The sequence below is a fragment of the Phalacrocorax carbo genome, chromosome 3 (genome assembly GCF_963921805.1).
Source record: "Phalacrocorax carbo chromosome 3, bPhaCar2.1, whole genome shotgun sequence".
In the NCBI taxonomy this organism is placed as follows: domain Eukaryota; kingdom Metazoa; phylum Chordata; class Aves; order Suliformes; family Phalacrocoracidae; genus Phalacrocorax; species Phalacrocorax carbo.
The window spans coordinates 26,023,001-26,044,450 of NC_087515.1; the positions used below are offsets into that span (position 1 = coordinate 26,023,001).

Below are 21,450 nucleotides of genomic sequence, written 5' to 3' on the forward strand. Positions count from 1 at the left end.
ATTTAAATACAGAAGGCACAGCAACACTGACAATCAGTGTACAAAGGAAAAAACAAGGGGAAAGTCAAGGAAGTTGCTTCCATTTTAGTAGTCCCTGTTGTCTCCAGCAATGCTGCCGTTACATGGCAGGCCAAGCAAAGCCAAAGCCTTTTCTCTGGCTACTTTGCCTAAGCAATAACTTAATGCCATTCATCACATAATCAAATAAATAAAACACTTTTTGATCCTTCAGTAGAGAAAAAGTACATGTAGATGTACATGCAGAGAGATCCATTGATAACTGAATGCACTGCAGTCTTAAACCAGGCTTTACGTGCCAAGAAAATTTACAAGTGAATTATAAGGGTGTCCTGGAGCTCTTGCAAAACAAGGCGAGCTTTTCTGCAAACACTATAAGAAACACTGACATTAAGTGCACCAGAAGCACTGTATTTCTGCAAAATCCAGAGAATTTAATATAAATATGCACATTCTACAAATAGGTGCGATTTTTAACAGTTTAATAAAATGACAAAAGAAATGCCAGTACACATCTCAGTCTCTACAATTTAATCCCTGCCACTTGCACTGAATTTTCATCTAGTCTGGACAGCTATCAGAAATCGTATTTTGCAGCTGCTAAAACAGTTTCAAAATGAAATAGGGAAGTGTTTATTTGTACCTTTTGGATGGAAGCACTTTAAGAAAAGTTAATGAGTGTAACATTGAGAAATACCTTAGAGTATACAGAAAAAGATACTTGGTGGTATCTTCTCTACCATGGTGATGCAGCACTACGGGGGGGAATTACAATCAGACATTATTATTATCATTATTAACCCTTTGTTACAGATAAAACAACCAGGATATTTAAGAGGTGGAAATGAGGTACTTAAGGTTTCTTAATAACCCCAACCAACAGGAGAAACCAATGCTCCTCAACGCTTTGGAGAATTCCTTTGTCTAATCCAAACTCAAAGTGAAATTACCCTTCTGGAAGTGCAGAAAAAAAGGTGTGTAGAGAAAGTGATTGTATCAGCATGATTAAGGAAATCCTCTTCCTCTGGACGGGTCTCCCCACCACAACATTGCAAATTCAACAAACCACATTCGGTCCAAGCATTTAACAGCTATATACGCTTTAGGAGCTATTTTAGTTAGCAAATATAACATTGTCTTTAAGCTACAAAGGACAGAGTATCATCATTCCAAGAAATCCTCCAAAAATAAACCCAACGGATGCAAAATTAGAAGTCACCTACTCTCCAGAATTACCAGACCTGATCTGGAAAATACAGCAAGTTCCTCAAATGAGGCAAAAGATTTTAATGTATAAGAACTATCAAAACCGCTTGTTAGAGAAATGAGGTCAATTTCTGCAACTGTTCATTACAGTCATATATATCTAAACATATAAATACATCTTTTCACTTAGATAAATGTTTTTCAATAAAAAGCCAGAAAAAATGCCAAGAAACATTCTCTATTTTGTGAACACCAAATATTAACTCCATTAAAGGCATACGGAAAACAGGCCCATGTGCAAGATATTTTGATTTTAATGGAAGGATTCACTTTGCCAGCGCCCATTCACCTTCTTTGAAAGGTATGTTTTCCATTCACCCAAAAACTAAAAATGTAAGTTTTCAAGTATGGCTGATAAGGCCTATATTCCAAATACTGCACGTGGGGTTTTTTTGGTTGTGCTCTAAACCAACAGAATATATTTACTCAATGTAAAATTTTTAAATTAAATACCAAGCTAATAGTAGTTCACACTAAAACCTGACATAAAGAAATTAACTCCCCTGTGAATGTTACAAACATCACTTTTTGTTACACCTCAGCTTCAAAACATTTTCCTTGGAATTATAGTGATTAACACTTTGCTGACCATAAAAATAAAAGTGAAAACGTGTAAAAATATCTTTTCTTCAGCTTGTTAAGATGGATTGTATGCAAGGTTTATGTAATGAAAACTTATTACCTTTCCATCATCCTTAGCAATTTGGAGAACACAAGAAGGGTGCTAATTCTCCTTCAAGGTCTGAATCTAATAATCAACTTTCTGATACCCTCAACATGAGGATACATCACAGTCAGAGAAGGGCACTTCTTCCACACACACTAAGGTGCACTCTATCTTGCCACAAACCAATGGGAACCCTCACTTGCTGTTTCCTCTTCCTACTTGGGGGTGTTGTGATTGAGGCCAACTCTCTCTTCATCTACTAATAACTGTTCCGCTTCCTTACTGCCACTACAAAAATCACTCTTCCGCTAAATGTAATCCAGGAATTTCTGGAGGCAGTGGCACATGCAACCAAAACTACTATACTGGAGAACCCCTTTCTTTCTTTTCCTGTTCACTGAGGTGTCTCTGAAATCACTTCTCTTTGATGTCTTCCCCCCTTCAGAACAGACAATTGGCCCCCAGGTCACTGTGCTACGGTTCCCTTCGCCTCTCCTATAACTTTGCATCACTACTTTGATACAGTTGGTCTGGAAAGCTCCAACACGTTCCTTGTTAAGTAGAAAAAGAAATCACCTGGTCTCAGACAGGCTTAGAATGTGAAAGTCAGTTTAAAGGAGTTAACTAGATCTTGATTTGATGGGATCTCTTTAAAGTCTCCAGTAGCTAAAATTAACTTTCTGTTTTTTAAATGTAATTTTCACATTGTAAACTGAAAGAGCAGTGGTATTTGAGAAAAGTCGCTTTAGATGAAAACCTGACCTCTGGTGAAAAAGCAGCATAATCTAGCAAAGGGGCGAAGAGATTGCTCAAAAAGATGGGGTTTTTTTTTACTGCTTTTCTAACTCAGACATAGAAAATCACATCCAAATAAAATATTGCTAAACACTGGAATCAGTGAATTTCCTAAAAGTCATTTTGGAAGATACCACTGAAATCCTTCAGCAGAAATCCACAGCAGAATCCTCTGCCTACAACAGACTCCTCTGTTGTTGGCATCATCCAAGCGCGTTTCCTTACATGGTACAAACTATTGGACCTTTAATGCATGTTACCATTCAAAGGGTACTGAAGCAAAACACTAATCTAGGCTAATAATTTGCAACAACCGAATCACACCACTGCAGTTACATCTAACGCAAACCTTGAACATTGATGCACTTGAAAGGCCCAACCCTGGCCGATCAACGCACTCACACAACAAAACATACATGCAATCTATATTTCTGTGTACACACGTGCAGTACAGACAGGGTCTTAAACTCATAGCAGTGTCTGGTTTCATAACATATGCCCTTCCTTATCAAATGTCATTTGTATTGCCATCCCTGCATCTGTCTCCACAGATGTCATCCCATGTAATGAAGCATATGGGCTTAAGCTGACATTGTTTGCAAACAGGAAGAGCTTTTGGCAAGAGGAATCGAACATAAAGTGTTCTGCGGGCTGCCTCTCTTAACCCATCTTTGGTTGGCTCCCCTGCTCAGCTGAAACTGGTCGGCTACTTTCTGAGAGGGCAGAACGCCAACCTAACAGATGGGCAGCAATAAAGTCATGCCAAAGAACCAGAATGTGCATCTAATTTGATAATTAGGGGCTGAATTTCCCCTTAGAAATATTGCAATGGCAGCACACACCAAGTTTCCAAGCTTAAGGGTAGAAGAATATGCTTCAGCCTATCCAGTTGAGGGTTAATCCTGAAAATGACAAAAAAAACCAACAAACAACAAAAGTGAGCCATAGAGGAGGGAGGAGACCAACCATGGTCTCCTATCATTCAGGATTAGTGTTCTTCAAGGACAGATGAAATAGAGAGAAGGGGAGGAAAAAACCAGTAAGATTAAGCCTTTATCCTGAAATAGCTCTCCACAAGGGACACCTGCAAATCTTGGCCAAAACAGCTCTGTGGCCTTGATGAAAATAATTTATGCTGAATAGAGATAAAAGCAAGGAACTGGTGGCCACTTTACAAAGCATTAAACACATCTTTCCTGTCCACAAGGAATAGCCAAGCCAATAGCTAGTAAAAGGCAAAGGATAAAGAGTGTTTATGGCTCGCTGGAAATCAAACATAATAATGCACACACGTACTTGGAACTGTTGACAATTATTGTTTCGGTTTTGATATACAGTATTCAAATGAAAAAGTTAACGGTGAAAGAGAGAGAAAGCTGGGGACACAACTGAAACTCTCTTTTCATAAATTTTACAAGTTTTCATGCAATAAGGCCATGGTCCTGTAACTATTCTAAAGATCTCTGTTGAAGCAGGCTCTTCTGGGCTGTTTTGCTCGTCATCTTGTGTGTTCCCTCCCCTTTCTCAAACCACTTTACTCATCAGGATGAGTGCCAAGAGCCATGTAAGGCACAGTTTGGAAAAAACATAGTTCTAATTCATTCTTCTGTTTCCACTCACAAAGTGACTCTTCAGATTTATAGCTTTTAAAACAAAAATATTAAGAGTAATAACTACGATGGATTCAGTTAAGTGGGGTTTACAGGCTTATGTTTTGGATAAAAAAAGAAAATTTTAAATCCTGTCTTTTTATCATATAGCCCTGCATTGAAATATTCCAAGAAGCTAAGAGGTCACTTACTCTCATCTCACCTACTTTGGGAACACAACATTTCCTGGGTTGCTTTCACATTGTTGGTGGATGGAAATTAGCTCTCCAGCACAAGCAGTGTTCTGAGTTACATCTTCAAAGCAGAGCAGAATGCTCAGACACAGACTTAAAATAATTTAAAAGCAATAGCTGGTAAACACATAAAATCACATGTACTGCTTTATAGACCTCCACTGAGACATTTTCCTCTGAAGGAATTTGTCAATGAAACATCCTTTGTTCTACTGTCAAATTCTGGCAAGCTACTTCCCAGTATAGCGTAAGTCTTAATTGGGCTTTTGTTTCGTTACCATCAAGACAATGACGCTCAAATGAAGAGCACAACATAAGCAAGTGAGTGAAAGAAATCAATTATGATTACCCTGAAACTATCTCGTAAGGGAAAGGAAGGGTCTACTTGTTACTGTGGTCATAGGCTAAAAATGCAAAACATAAACCCGTCACTTACTAAAATAATACGTAGCTTTCAGAAGCAAATAAATTAAATGACAGTAACTACAAAGAAAAAGCATCATTATGAAGCAAGCTCAAGATTTTATACCCAGTACCGCTGCCACAGCTTAGGAAAACATAAAATTGAGTCAGTGGATTAACGTGAATACTGGTGTCAAATTGGGGCAAACTCTCCCATTCAACTCTACCGTGAGTGTCATATTTAGAAAGAGCTTAGATCATACAATAAAGGAATCAATGAACACTGAAAGAAACTGTCATAGGCAATTTTTGTAACAATTAGCATGCAATGAATCAAGAAACTATTTAGCATCACAAAAAATAAAATATTAAAAAACCCAAACCTAAATATTTTCCTGATAATTCCCAAATTCATTATTACATTTGAAGACAAAGGAACACAAAAGGAGCTAATGCATACTCTACACGAATAACTCAAGAGTTGATGTGAAATCCACAAATAAACATCAATTTGAAAGGTAGCAGCTACATTTGTGAAGCAAAAAAGTTTAATCAGAGGGGTAAAATCTCAAGGCAAGCCAAAATATCTTCACATTCAGGTGTTACTTCAATCATTACTTACACTAAAATTTGCAATCTCACCCTGGCAAGCAAATGACATCTATTAATGGAAACTGAGACTTAACCATAAGGGGTACGTAGAAGGTCAAGCAGGGTACGCAGCAATGGCATGTTTGCCCATGGTTTAAGTAAGGTGCGACTGTCCTGGAGGAATCTACCCCACTGTTCTGAAAATTCAGCTCCTCTTTTTGCTTTAAAACCTCATGTCTAGATTTACCATTTGCTTTGGTAAGTAAATGAGCACATGTGAAATCCAGCATGTCAATTATTTTCGGTGTCCAGTGTTTCCATGCTTAATGGTCAGAGAATATGCTAAAATTTATGTATTTCAGGACTTACATATTTCAGTATCTCTACCCTGGATGAGCCAAACATGACACTGTGCATCTCAGATACCTATTTTTTCAGCCAGAGGTCACAGTTGAAGGGTCATCTATTAAACAACAGCACTTTCCCCCCAAGAGGCCAAGAAAAATAGCAAATAATGGTTGGTGAGAGCAGGTGAACAACACAGATCACGCCATTTTTATTGCCCAACCTGTGATATCACACAGGTGAGTTTACCCTTCTTCCTGGCACACAAACCAAAAGCAACCAAAATACCCACACCATGACGCCATATGCTAAGTACCACTTTTGACTCATGTCAACCTCTGGCACAGTGAAGGACGCTGCCCCTACAGCACATACACCACACTTCGAAGTTCATTTAAAAGCCAGGGGTATTTCACAGACTGAGAATAAGAAGTGATACAGCTAAACGGGTTGTTCAGCTTTTTGTAAAAATTATTAAACAGCACCAACTGCAGACAGGAGTAGTATTATGCTTTCTTAGCCTGCATGTTATTACAATAGCACCTGCCATTAAAAAAAAAAAATCTGAGAAAGTACCAGAGTTAGAAAGCTATTTCAGACAAAGTAAAGAAAGTGGAGAGGAAAAAAAATGAATAATCTCGACAGGGCGTGGGGGGAACCCCAACATAATTTAAGTGAAACTTGTTACAGAAACATGATATTGGTACCTCCTGAAAGAGATTGTAAAAATAATGGAAAAAACCCTGGTGAGACAGGAAGCTTAAACACAGCTACTCTAATGATGCCTTTCATAGCACAGGAAGCAAGCATGCTACCAAAGAGATGACAAAACCAGAGGTTATTTTAGGCATTTACTTATTCCCAGATCTAGCTAAAAAGTGTGCTAAAGGAACTCAGGTTAAGCACATCAGTCTCACCACTACACCTCTTTGTTTTAAAATAAAACCATAGCAATTGACTTTGCAAGTAATAATCCTCCAGGTTTAATACAACAGAACTTTGCAACAAGCTGTCAAGAGTTACTGACCCCTTTCACATGCTCACCTCTGGAAATGCAATTTCCCGTTACAAACCGATGCCCTGATCCTGCAAACCTCTATTCACGTGAACGCTCTGGGTTGGCCAGCAGGGCTGCAGGTTATGCCAGTGGCAGCGGGGCTGGTAAGCATACGCTGGAGGTTTTGGGATGCAGCGCTCACCAACTGGAGTTCCTGCTCAGAGCTTACAGTGCCAAGGTAAATAATCACGATACCACATTGACAGATATGTCAGAAGTATGAGGTATTAGCTAGATTTACTACAGTCTTGAATAATTGAGTTGCAATCTTCCACTCTCCTAGCACATAACATAATGATGCGAGGTGTGTTACAATACCAGTAGGTACCCAACTGCAACCTTTAACCTTTCATACCACAGAATCCACTTGGATTGTACCGGCCTCTCTTGCATAAGACTCTGAGCCCCTTTTGTCTAATTAGGCTGCTCCATAACTACCTCCAGGAAGAGGTCTGAATTTAACCTAACAAAGTCTCAATTACCTATGCCTTACAGTCTACCTGGTCAGAGGACACAAGACACAGTTATCATCATGATCCTAGCAGGACAAGGATAGAGTAATTGGTGCTCAGTCTTACCAGTCGTGGCAATCGGGCATTCTTCTGGTTTTAATTTCCTCTGACCTTGCAGCTTGTCCTTCTAAAGTTCTCACTGTTCATGAGCATCTGTGTTTAAATAAACTCAGTATACGAACTGCTTCCACATACTTGGTGACGTCTTCTGCTTACGTTTCCACCAGATCATCAGAACCACCATTTATTGCCGTATTTCTTAAGTCAAGGAGAGATGAAAGCATACAAATCACTCAAAATATGAAAGATTTGACACGCAGTCTTTACAGGCATATACAGAAAATACTGCAATATAATACTGTAATTTATTCCAGTATTTCGAAGTCTCCTAAATACAAAGGGAACTTTTCATTGTCTGACACATTTCTAACTCCTGAGAGACATAAAGTGCAGAGGTAAAGCTTATCGCCATGTCTAGACATCACTTTTCCAATGCAAAATGCCACAACGGTAGTGGAGATAGGCAACACACGATGCAATCATATATAGCCTGTAATAAAGCACATCACATTTGGGAGACTGCAGATTAATGGTTTTCATCAGTTGATAGAACTACTCTTAAGCTATATAACTTTGGTATTATATAAACATAATTTGCCTTTCCTATATTTCCCTACCATTTTGGGGATGAGATACGCATTATGTTTTAAAAAAAAACAAACCACAACAACAAAAACAAAAACCCAAAACATTTCAAGCTCTCCTCGATCTCTCTTCCTAACAGGCAGAGGACTGACTGCATAAAAACTTAACAAAACACCCAACACTGACAACATCATCCAGAACAGATTCTGCGCTGTTTGGTGCACAGTCCCTTCCGCTGTAGTTAGCACTTGATACCAAGCACTACATCAGGTTGTTACAATGATCAAATTCTTTTAGGTTTGACCCCTGTACACAAAGATCGCCACACATGCCAGCAAAATAACTTCACTGAGACAGCAGTAGAGGAAGCCTACATTTAATTCATAACACGAGCAGTTCCGATCCATACAGGTTTTCCATAAGATGAACTAACACCTCGCTTAAAGCATGTTGTGGAGAGCGGGTCTAATGATGTCTGATGAAACCTGGTGTACAAAGGACCGTGCCTAGCTAGCGAGGTGTGATGACCAAACTAGTTGCACAAGACAGCCATAGCTGGGGCAGGAATATACATGAGTGAATTAATATATCTGGCCTGGCAAATGCCTCAGGACAAAGCAAATGAAGCGCATATGAAAGTACAGGTTTAAAGGTGTGAATTATTGCAAAGGAGATCACTTTTTTTCCATGAAGACCCCAAAACAGTATACTACCAAAACTATTTACTTAAAAGATCTCTGGATTGGTTTTATACTACTGTTTTACCAGATTCTCTAAAAAAATGTGCATTAAATGCCAAAGCCAAAAAAACCCCACAAACAAAAAAAACCCACCTTACTTTTTCCCAAGTTCAGCAACCCAGCTCATCCTAATCCTTAATAGAGCTGTGGAAAAATAACAATTACTGGAGCTAATATCACATGCTTTTAATTTAAAAACACATTTCATTATTTCAAACCATTATGAAGAAAGAGACCTATCTGATTACAAAGCCAGAACCTTGTCCATTTTTCTTTCAGACTTAGACCCTTCACTGAATGTTGTAGTGGACTACCTAGTGTTATTTTAGCAATGGTCCGCAAAACAGAGCTACTATTCCAGAGAGATTAATACAATAAATCACAGAGTTCATTATTGGGAAGTTTTTCTTGATTAGCAAACTAGATTCTGCCTTAATCTTATAAAATTATTTTATTCACTGCATTACCAAGGGATCTTTTTCAACACGTAAGTTTTAAATGTTATTTTATTTTCATTCCCATATTTTAATTTTTGTAAGAGACACTTGACAAAACTAACACATTCTGCTTTCCAAACTGCAGCCGCAGCTCTCTCAGGCTATGGCAAAAAGCCTTTTTAAGATAAACATGCACAAGACTGTTTTTTCACCCTAAGAAAATATCAGAATAATTGAGGATATCCTTCCCTGTCATTGCCATATCCTCTGTTGCTGTTTGATTGCAACATACAACATGAAAAGACTGAGAAATGCATTTGCTCTGATTCCATCCCAAATTAAAAAAAAAATTAAATTACATGACAAACCCACACAACTATGGAAAACAGAGAAAGCAAATTTAAGTGGTATTTAACAGTGGACAATGTTTTCTGAAGTCAGCCAAATACCCCATTCATTTACCATATTTACTTGCATGGAAGCTACTGTATTATTGCAAGATCACAGTCCTGCCACTCATTACTATTTCAGTGTATTGCTCTGGGCATGGGGAAGGAAGTGCAGAATTTCACAGCTGTATGCATAAAGTTAGCGGTACTTGTCAAGGACACTGAATACATAAAGCTAACATGAAAGTTAAGCGACATGTTTCAACTTCTGTTGTAACACAAGCTGAAAATACAGAAGTAGGAAACATCAACAGAAGCTGACATTGCCAACTAATAGAACAAAATGACTAATTGTCTCCCGTGTGGACCCACTCCTTGTCAGGCGTTTTGACAGGTTAATTAGTGCATGGGTGACAATCTTCATACCTAAGTAAGGTTATAGGAAAACTGTAAGAATATATCAGTCTCTCTACATAAACCCATTTGTACATCAGAAGAAGCAACTGGGCCGTAATTAGGCAAGGTTTAATGTTTTTTGAAAGCACATCCTACCCACATTAATCATTTACCCTTTCAGCAGTGAAGAGTTATATGCAAATGTATATTACAAAAGCTCAGAGCTGTTCTGTGAGCAACTGTTCTAGGTTACTATACCAGCAACAAAGAGCAAGAAGAAGAGCTAGAGCAAAAGTAACATCTAGCAAGTAGAGAAGTTCTCATGATCCAAGCTGCTGTATTCTCCTTGAATGTGCCATTCCAGCCCCAGGGAAGTGCTCATCACTTCATAAGGTCATATCCTACGGTGGTATCAGTTAATTCCCTTCAGAAACAACTGTCTTTTAATTACTGAACTGTAAATTTGCAGGAAATGTGCCTTCTTGAATTTGCATATTTAAATGCACATGTTTATGACAATTTACAAATTAAATACAGAAACCAGAAAAGCTTCTGAGAAATTAACCAGCTATAGAGGAAGGCAGGCTATCACCAAAGAAACCAAAATCCTCAGGTACATGCCAGCTCTCCCCAAGACATCATTTGCCTATTGCACCAAATAGTTTCTTCTCCTCTTCCTTAGATCGTAATTCAAGACACGTACTATGCCTTTTGCTATTTGTAAAATACCCAGCACATTCTGCAATGCAGAAAGGAATTAAAAAACATTAATTAAATGAAATCTAACTCTCCATATGCAGCATTCTATTTATTTATACATTTTTCTCCACATAACATGAAGTAGTATGAAACATTAAACTGTGTACCAAAAGCCCTAAAATATGTAAAAGCCAAAAATAACTTTCATCTTTAAATGGAGCTTTTACTTCCAGCTTGTCAGAAAGAAAGCTTAAAAAAAAAAAAAAGGAAGTAAAATCTACTAGTAATGAATGTACTTAATGTTTGGATGCTAAATGCTAACCTGCCTCATTAATGCTCTCCTGCAAATATTTTAATTCTATTTTATGAACAAGATTTCCAACTATGCGCAAACACATTCTGGGGCACCAAGCTACCAAAAAGAACATGGACACATGGAAGAAAACTTGCAAGAAAACCCTGTTATTGCCTTTCTCTGTTCTCAGAAAGAACCACAACAAAGTGGGAAGCAGCAGCACACAAGTATCAATGCCATGATTTAGCTTCCTCTGCTATCACAGATTCCCACAACACAGTCTTGGCAAAGGTGCAAGGAATCACAGGACCTTTACTCAAATATGCCTACATGAGTTGTTTTATTCACAAGCAGAAACTTGCCCTGTCCACCCTCTGTTCTGAATCTACCAGCGCTCTGAAACTCTGTTAATATTTTTGTCTACCAGCAAAAGACTGCATCAGCCATCCCCTTAAGTTGCAGCCAACTTCTTTATCTGGTGAGCTGACCAAAGCATTTTCCTAAACAGACTGCATCTTCACAACACTATGGAGAATGTAAATAGATACCAAGCCTACTCAGTAGCTCTCAAAGTATGCCAACCAAGGAATAAAAAAAAAAAACCCGATCATTTACAGGTGCCTGTTTTCCAGGACCTTTGAAATAAATTCCCATCACCCCTAAAGCTCAGAGTTCTTCCTCCTGAGGCAGGTCTGTTCACATTGCGCATTTCACAAAGCTCTTAAGAGAGAAGTCAGGTTTTCTCAGAAATCTCTTTTCTATACTTGGGGTAGGAATTTCAAGGCCTGCTCCCACAGAAGGGGCATCATAAGTTTTACCCCACCTCAGGACAAAATGAATTAGGCTACTGGAATTAGGCTTTTCCCTTTCCTCTCCTTCTGTCCTGGTAAACATCACGCAAAAAGTTTTGTGTAGAAATTCCTTTGCACATTGTCTCACTTTTAAAGCACCTGAGATAAGCACTGCACATCACATACTCAGAAAATCCAGGGTTTCCACTACCAACAGGATACAGTTCTGCATTGAAAGAACAAATGAAAGTCCTGATGGAAGAGGTCGAAATGAAAATGGCCGGTACTGGTAGACATCAAAAACGGGGTCTGGCTTCTATTAGTTGAATCTCTGATTGGCAAAGTCCCCTGATTTTGCCCAGGCTTGTCCAAAAACCTAGCTTAATTATCATCATCAATAAAAAGCTAAAGGCATTTTATCTACAAGGTAGTGAATGCCTCCTCTCAAAAGAGGGAGTTCCATGATAAGAGCTAATCTAAAAAACCTGAGGAATGCAAACTATTTTCTCAGTTGTAAAAACAAGAAAGAATTGCACAAACACAAGTTAAAACAACTACTGGTAACCTCGCACTTCTCCTACACAGCCAGCTTTTCCTGGGCTAAGGCCCTATCCAGTGTCCTTCGGGTAGCTACGCTCTGAATGAGCCCAATGCTCAAAGGATGGAGTCCCAAAAGAGGACATTGCTTTTATGTATCTTCACAAATACACACCTTCCCATTAACCTTGTTTTCTGAGCTCAGAAAAGCAGTGCAAGGCTACCTTCAAAACAGCTTCAGTCTTTTCAATGGGGAAGTCAGAAAATCAGTCCACGTTTTATTTGATAGATGGCTGCCAGGCAGCCTGTAAGACAGCGCATTCTGGTTGATCAGGCCACCTGAAGGTTACAAAAGACTTTGCTTTTTTTACTTTGGGTTATAGTATAGTTTTCTGAAACTTCTACAGGCAAAGCTTAACTGTGTTATACCCTACATACACTAGTCTGTTAACATGAAGTGTTGATTATTAGATCAGTCACAATGCCTGCTACTAAATAAGTTTTTCCCCACTTTCTCTTCTACTACAGATTAACATTTACACCTATGGATGTGCAAAAATTCCATGGTGTTGGTACACTATTGCTTTGGCAATATTTCCTTCGAAAGACCCTCTAAGTTACAGAAGATACAGTTACCTCCAGAAACTGGTTCACCTATTTGTCAATCAGACACACAACTATCATTCTACAGAATTCAGAAATATTTGTATTAACTACACAAATTACAAAATATTCCTTGTCCATTAAAACACATGCTAGAAATCATTGATCATCGTGACTAAATCAACTCATAATAGATACCAGTGCTAACTGCCTTTTAAGTGAAGCCTAATGGTCATTTCTGTTCTTCTCTATGCCAACCCAGGCCACAGCAGAACATGCCTGAATAACTTAAAATATCAAACTTCATTGTGTTAAAGAGTTAAAGTCGAACATATACTTTCTATGAAGCCTGAACATACATAAAAAAGAAATCTTTCAATTCCACCTGCATTAATATTTAATTAAAGCCACCATCATTCACACTACAATATGTAAATTAAATTGCTATAGTGGGCCAAATATTCTGATATCCTGCTTCTAACAGCAGCTTACCCTATGTCCTCCGGAAGAAAACATAGGAAATATCACAGCAGACACTAATAGCATGATCTGGCCTAAGGTAAATTTCTTAATCCCCGTCAGATACTGTTGATTTATGCCCTACAGCATAAACATCCCTTTGGCTGTAGCTGTGACTGTTCCTAGGAAGAGTTCACTCTTCCATCCTACCAGGTTCTCGGTTTATACACTTTCCTTTGGCAGTAAGTATTAAAATTACCTGTATTTTTTTAAAATGGTGATTTAGGTGTATTATGTGCATCATCTTTCAAACTACTCCCTGTAACTAGCCATTGTATCAAAGGGTAATGGAATTATTACTTATTAATGGCCAAATATTATTTTGCACATATATATCCTACCTCCTCTAACTGACGTCCTTGAAATAAAGCTACACTAATATTTTCAGTTCAACTTCACATTAATATCTTCCAGTCTCTCTTCTTTGATAGGAGATCACAAATTGATTATTCCAGGTGAATTTGAGCACCAGGTTAATAACGTCCTTCGTGTTATTAGCACAGCATTGCACAATGACTGTGGCATTTTTTCTGCCCAATGCGAAGCATTAAGGAGGTGCACAAGTTCAAATAAAACATTGTTGAAATCTTCCTCCCCACCTTAATAAATATAGTTAATTTACAATCCAGTAACATGAACGAGTAATTTGATTATTCCCTCTAACGTGCATATTCTTGAATTTATCAACATCATCTGCTATGCTTCCCTTTTACCCAGCTTTCTTGGATTCCCTTTACAATTTCTCAGCCTTCTTCAGTCTTGCCTAATAGAAATACTTCTGCATCATTAGCAAGTTTTGGCACATCATCATTCATCTAGTTTATTAGATCACCAACATACACATTCACCACCCTCTTTTCAGAATTGTTTCTATATCACATGGTAATTTAAGGTTTACATTGTTACTGAGACAAGGAAAAAAAAAACCCAAAAAACCACACAGTATTCTTAGTCATTAACAAAGGTACACTTTCCGAGAACCAAAAAGGAGAGTTGCAGTTTCCAAAAGACTTGCTCGGTTTTAAGCAAAGCTTGGTATCTAAACTCTTAACGTGAGGGGAACGCAAGACTGGCACAATGCCTACAGGACATCAAAACAGGGCTGTAGGTCAGTGTTCTCTTCTTCCCAGGGCATCACTCATCCAACATGTCACATACCTGACTCCCTCCAGAAAAAATCTTTTGTTTAGAAATCCTTCTTAATGCTACCTAAATTTATGCTTAATTAGTGCTAAATTTATAGTCCCTTAGGTATTTTTAGAAGTTGCTCATGTTTGGATGACTATAATAGGTACAACTACTTATTAGGGCAGCAATGATAGGGGGAAAATGTATTTTAAAACAAATATGCACATTCCTTTTACATACTCTGTGCAGCATCATACTCTTGGGCCCTTAATTCCAGATGGCACTTTTAGCATTGATTTGCTGACCTTGAGAAATATTTTAAAGAGCGATCTTAAAGCCTTCTTTACTTTCCTCTGCATCTAAAGCCAAAAATACCAACCAACATTGTTCAGATGGCAAGGCATTGCGTTTGCATAGTTACACTACTTTTATCTGACCACAATCTAATCTTGTCAATTCACTAAAACTCAGCCAAATATCTTTATATTATGTATGGACATTGAAAGTTGAAGACAATGAAATTAAAATGCTCCTAATCCTTCAAGCCTTCACATGAAGTCATTCTTCAATTCAGTAAACTTGCTTTACAAGTGTATTCTGTTATACGTTAACAAGTAAAGAACAACAGATTTAGCTTGTGAAAATCAGTCTCATTCCTTCAAAAGAAAAATAGCTCAACTGCGCTATCTGAAAGGAATCAGTAAAACCAATACTACGATTTCTTGCCTACCAAAGCATCAACTGTGAATAAACAGATTAAAATTACCTAAAGGTTTAGTTAAACAGAAGAGGTGTGAGCAGAACGAGAGGACAGTATGCATGCATTTAACGAGGAAAGCCAAATGTGATTTTCCTCTAAAAAAATAACAACATAAATAACAATATTGATTCCACATATATTTAAGATAAACTGTACCTTGTTATATCTTTTAGATTAAAAATTTCCAGGAAGCTCCAATTTTGTCTTCTGGTGGCTTATCATTACAAAACTACCCAGACGTTTCAGTCATAAGCTCCACTTTTTCAAGTAGCTTTACAGTAAAAAACCAAAGCAAAACAAAACTATGCCCAGAGACTGAATAGTTAAGCCAAATACCATCAAGAGAAGGGAAAAAAGAAAATAACCAACCCAATAATGCGCACAACCCAAAAATAAAGATGTAGAGTTACTGCCTCAAAATTACACTATTTCACAAAAGAGATGAAGACCAAGTCAAGAAAACTCCCATAACCTGATAAAGCACCTAAATGTCAGCTTTTAGACACTTGGACATTCGACTCACTGATCCTTTCACACTCCAGAGTTCTTTTCACTCCTTCCTACCACCCAGAGGAAAGCGGAAAGGGGAAGAGTCATGGATTGCAGTTCCTGCTCCTGGGGCTATTTCCACATTTGTGAGGGGCCCTATTCCTTCAGGGCATGTGGGATGTCTCCTCATGGATCTCCTCTTCAGCTCCAAATGCACAGGGAACCAGAAGGCTTTAAGCAGAAGATGGACACCCGCGTAGGACAGGCTACACTCACGCCGGACACAGAACGGATCCAGCACAACCAGGGGAAGCTACAAGTGCCCACTGACTTTTGAGGCCTCCTGCACTAGGTGCAGGAGGATGGGATTAGACGCTGGAACCAAAATCGTACTTTTATCATGATCTTGGACTTCAACTCAGGTCTATCTCAGTTCCTTCAGGATCTAGTCTTTAATGTTTATTTTGTAATATAATTTTAAAAATAATCTAGGAGTTGGAGTCAGCAGCTTTCACAGATTCTCTGAATAGAGAACCAGTAGATTTAAAAAATGGAACCAGACCTTTTCACATAAAATTTCAGATAATCTTGTGCACAGGCATATTCCTCACAGGACAAACATCTACAGGGTAATGAATTGTCTTCACAGATCAGGAGCCGTTCCAGTAGAACTTCACAAAGTATAATAGGCCAAGGCATACTGCACTTCATGATGGACTCAGACATAAAAAGAATTTTATGGCATCTGCTCAGCATAAAAATTAAGCCTTTACCAAAATCTTCTTGTAACTGAGCTGGATACACATACACAAATATATTGCATACTAACTACTATAGCGTGGCTCCTGCAAAGGCTTGTATACATGTTTATTATTATGTATATAAAAGAAATTCCGTGGTTTCAAAAGCACTATTCTTGAACGTGTATTTAAGCACATGGGTGGGTCTTTTCAGGACTAAGACCGACACACTACTGAGCAGCACTGCCTGCTGAAAACTTTTTATCTTTGTATACTGCCAGCAGTTTATGAACCCCCTTCAGCTGACTAACCCTGCAACAGAGGAGGACTTGCTTCCAGCTGGGGAGCTGGAGTTCAAGAGCAGTTTTCACACTGCATGTATCTATGCTAAACTTAAATCCAGATTAAAATGAGCTACTTAAGTAACATTTAATCAAACACAGCCTCACTGGATATGAGGAGAAACAGAATGAAGAGCAGCCCCTTTGGCTGTACTGGTACAAAACAAACAGAGAAAAAAGAAACCGTAGAGTTACCGATGTATGTAGATAACTTTTTTTAACATATATATATATATATAAAAAATACTTTCTCCAAGATTGGAAGAGCCACTAGCAGCCAAGACAATTTGCTAAGTGTAACAAAAGCAGATGTATTTCATAGAAAGCCATTCTATATCCAAGTTACGATAACTGACTCACAGGCTTCTGCTGAACAAGAATGGCCAGGAGAAAAGTCACTCATTAGTATTAACTTTGGTTGCTAATTAACCCTCATGAACAACACTGCACCAAAGCTACTTCTGCTACCATTACAGAAACATTTAAAAGACACGTTTACAACTGTAAGTATAATGTACATACAAAAGCTCAGTACTGACATCAGTCCTGCCGTCCTCAATCTGGCCTTGGACTGCACCACTAGATCCTCTGAGGTTGCATCGAGCCAGTCATGCTTTCAAGCTTCTCGCACACAAATGCCGTGGTGGAAGTGATGGCCATGAGTTCTGTCACAGTTTTTTGGGACTATCTTTTAGATGATGGGCTGTGCTTCAAATTGTAAGTTTGCAAGGCTCCCAACTTTTGTATCATGACCCATTAGATACACACAAGTGCCCTCTGCCTGTAAGCAACTCTGGCACGGCCTCCTAAAGAAACAAAAAAAGTTCAAGAAAGTACTGCCAATAACAGAACAGGGCCTAAAGCTTATTTGCATTACTATAATATCAACACACGCTTTGTTTTACACCATGTAACAAGTACTAGATGTCAGCTACAGACCCCCCAGAGGGAAAGAGCAAAAGCTGTATAATCTGTATTTTGTCACTCATATCTGATATGACGTTCTCAGCTGGGTAACCAGCGAGCAGTCCCTGCTGGGGCTGCCTCCCCTCACATCTCTCCCCAAAAAGACCTGACTCCCTTCTCTCTTAATATGGAGGTTGGCAAGTGGTGACTTGTGATTTGGGGGGAGCCATTTTATATGTATACTTTTCCAAACTCTAAGGAACTTCAGCACATAACTGTGCTTTCAGCATAACCAAACCCAGTAGTGATTATCTGCATAGGGTTTAAAGAAAAAAAGAACTGGCTTCTGGTAAAAGTATTTCTTTTGGCTGTGGTTACATGCCAAAAACCCCAGAAAACTTTTTTGGGCAACAACTTCTTGAATCTGAGCCTTTACCAGTCACTCTTTGCTCGCATCTTGTTAAAGTTCCAAACAACCGAAGAGTTGCTTATAATGGAAACGTATGATTATTTTATGCAAATCGGAGATAAAACGTTCTCGGCAGGAAAGCTCCAGCACACACTATATCCACATACCACATATGCATTATGCAACGCTCGATAAAGACAGCTAGTTCGAGATCTTGAAAATTCACTGACTTTGCCACATCAGACATGAGAGCAGATGTCATGCTTCCCTGCCTCGCCGCGCTCTTTCCTGCACAGCTCGGCGTTACAGATTTGCTAAAGATGAACGGCCAGTTTGGGCTTGACTGTAACTAACAAAGAACAAGGTAAACCCCTGGGCAGGGGGAGACAAACACAGACATACCGCGGTGTAAATACAAGCAGCCCGACAGAGAGCCCTGCTCCTTCCTCGCTATCTACCAATACCTCTCGATTATACGAATGCCGCGTTATCGGGGTGCCTAGCAGGTTATATTCACAGCCTGGACGGACTGCCCGAGCCTTGTTTGTCGCAGGTCACCGACTGGCATTCGTAACCCAACCTTGGCTATTTTCGTAATACACACCGAGCAGCGTGCACGCCGCCGAGCTGTAACTGCACACCGCAGCGCGTAACGAGCCGTCCGCAAACACCGCACGCCCGGACGGTTTCAAAGTCGGCGCGGGCGGCTGATAGGCGCGGGACGCGCCCCAGCCCCAGCCCCAGCGAGCGCGGCGGCTCCTTACCTGCTGGGCGCCGGCCGGGCAGCGCGGCGGCTCCGGCTTTGTGCGCTCCCGCGGGAGGCGGCTCTGCTGGCCCGGCCCGGCCCGGCCCGGCCCGAGAGGCGGCGGCTGCCGCCGGTGGCGGGACCCGAAGCGGGCGGGGAGCGTGGCGGGCCGCTGCCCCGGGGGGCGGTGGGGAGGGAAAGCCGCTCCCGCCGCCCCGGCCCGGCCACCGCGGGGAACTTCGGCGGGGCGGCCGGGAGCTGGGCCGGCGGCGGGGCGGGGGCCCGGGACGCCCTGAGCTCCTACTGCCGCCCGCGGGGTGCGGGAAGGAGGGAGGCAGGGCGGGAGGAGGGGACTGGTGTCCCGCGGGGGCGAGCGGGGCCGGCGGGCGGGCGAGCGAGCCGGAGGCGGCGGGGCCGGGGCCGGGCTGGGGCTGGGGCGGCGCGGGGAGTCACGGCCCAGGAATGCCAGGAATGTGGGGCGGCCGCGGGGCCCGGAGACGTCGGGGACGCGACTTGGGATTTCTTTCCTCTGGGGTTTTTTTGTTGGGTTTTTTTTTTTTTTTTTTTAAACTATTCCCCCCCTCCTACCCAAGGAAGGAGGAGGAGGGCTGAAACCCACCCCGCGGAGGAGGGAAAAGGAGGGAGGAAGAGGAGGGCACAGGCTCCTGCCAATCCGGGCGGGTGCCGGCTGCAGCTCTCCCGAGGAGGGCAGAGCTGGGGGGCGCCTTCCTTTCCTTTCCTCCCCGTCCCATCCCGTCCTCTCCCGCCTCCGCGCCGGGGGAGCCGGCCCCTTCCTCCCGTGCCCGGGGGGAGCGAGGTGCTGGAGCAGCCCGGGGCGGGGGGAGCCCTACCTAGAAGGACGCGGGGTGGGGAGGAGCGAGGGGGAGCAGCGTTGAGGTCGGCTTTGGACGCGTGGGCCTCGAAGGTCCTGCGTTCCCCCTTCCAGCCCTCCCGCACTAGGCGGGGATGCCGCCTTGCTTTCCTCTTGCCCCACGCCGGCCCTTCCATAGGACCCTGATCGTCTCACTCAGTCTTGCCTTGTAACATCCTTTCTTCTCCAGCCCTCTCCGTCCTCACTCCTGCTTTTCTCATTTTACCCTTTTCAGTCTCCCGCTGAGCCCTCTACACCTCTACAAGGGTGGTTATCCCTGCTCCTCCAGCTGCGCCCAGGGCTGCTGCAGGAGACGCGAGGCAGGAGCACCCGCCGCGCTGCCGTGTGCGTGTGCCTCGCTGGAAAGCCAGCGGGAGAAAACTTGCATGGGTTTGAGATGTGGCAGTTGGTAACTACGTGCAACGGCCAGGACATGTGGTGCTTGGCAGGTGTGGGAAAGCCCTTCTGGGAGAGGGAGAAGGGGCAGCGAGCATGCTGTGCTGCGGGAAGCAAAGAGTACTGTCAGGAAGGTTGGGGCTGCCAAGAGATGTTGAATGGATCACAGCAGGCCAAGCAGGCTTAAGAACGGTGTGAGTATTAGAAATGATGTGTAGATGCTGTTGTGTGTCACAGCTGATGGACAACTTGCAAAATTATTTTTGCCTTAAGACTACATTTATTTAAAATTAGCTGCGTTCCAAAAAGTGTATACAAATACTTCTGGGACCAGTGGCCGCCTGCAGCATTGTCAAATGGAGGTATCCTTCTAAAACTGTGACACCAGAAGTTGACATGTACAAACAGGAGAAATTGTGAAAACTAGTGATAAATGATAATTAATACTATTTTTGAGTCCCTGTGCTTTTTTTCTACTTGTACACCTTACTGAAGGAGTATGCGAGTAGATTTGTTGGAGTCGGGGATTACTCAGATTAAGAGGATCAGGAGCTGAGAGAGGGAGAAATAGAACAGATTCTTGATTTTGATAGATAAGTAATTGTATTTAAATACTGTACGTGGAATCACAGGCCTGTGCCTTACCTCTGGCATAATAATATTATAATTACATTTTGCAAGGAAAGTCCTTTTCATCTGAGACTCAAACATTTTACAAACACCACACCTTAATGAAGTAATTATCCCCATTTTACATATGGCTACACCGAGGCACTGAGAAGTGGCACAATCTAGAATTTTAACTTGAATTATATTTGACCGTGTGTAGATACAGAGCTTTTGAGTAACAATCTGGAAGAAACATCAGGTGTCGGAATGAGATGATAAAATGGAGCACAGAGCTGCTGTGCTCTCAGTTTATACAGTTCAGCTTTATGCCAGACAACTGCTTTCCCCTAGTGAGAGGGAAGTTGCATGAGAGGGTAGCACGCATCAAAACTAGGGTTTAACTTGCTTGGTTCCTGTTAGGGGCTCCCCATGCTGGAGCAGGTGTAAGGATGTTGGCTTTAGGACTTTTGTACCTGTGCCTCAAGGTGGTGTGCTGGTTACCTTGGCAA

General features: G+C 41.1%; 1 protein-coding gene across 2 annotated transcripts in view; it reads right to left on the minus strand.

Moving 5' to 3' along the window:
- The window catches only part of PTPN14 (protein tyrosine phosphatase non-receptor type 14), a 123,212-nt gene extending 103,318 nt beyond the window's left edge, over window positions 1-19,894 (minus strand). The window contains exons 1-2 of one of the 2 annotated variants that reach the window (XM_064446230.1): window positions 19,085-19,894; window positions 7,563-7,754 (exon numbers count right to left, since the gene is read on the minus strand). The gene's annotated coding sequence lies outside the window, so the exon portion shown is untranslated. The remainder of the gene's footprint in view (window positions 1-7,562; window positions 7,755-19,084) is intronic. The other variant, XM_064446229.1, reaches the window with a different exon arrangement.
- Window positions 19,895-21,450: the final 1,556 nt, after the last annotated feature.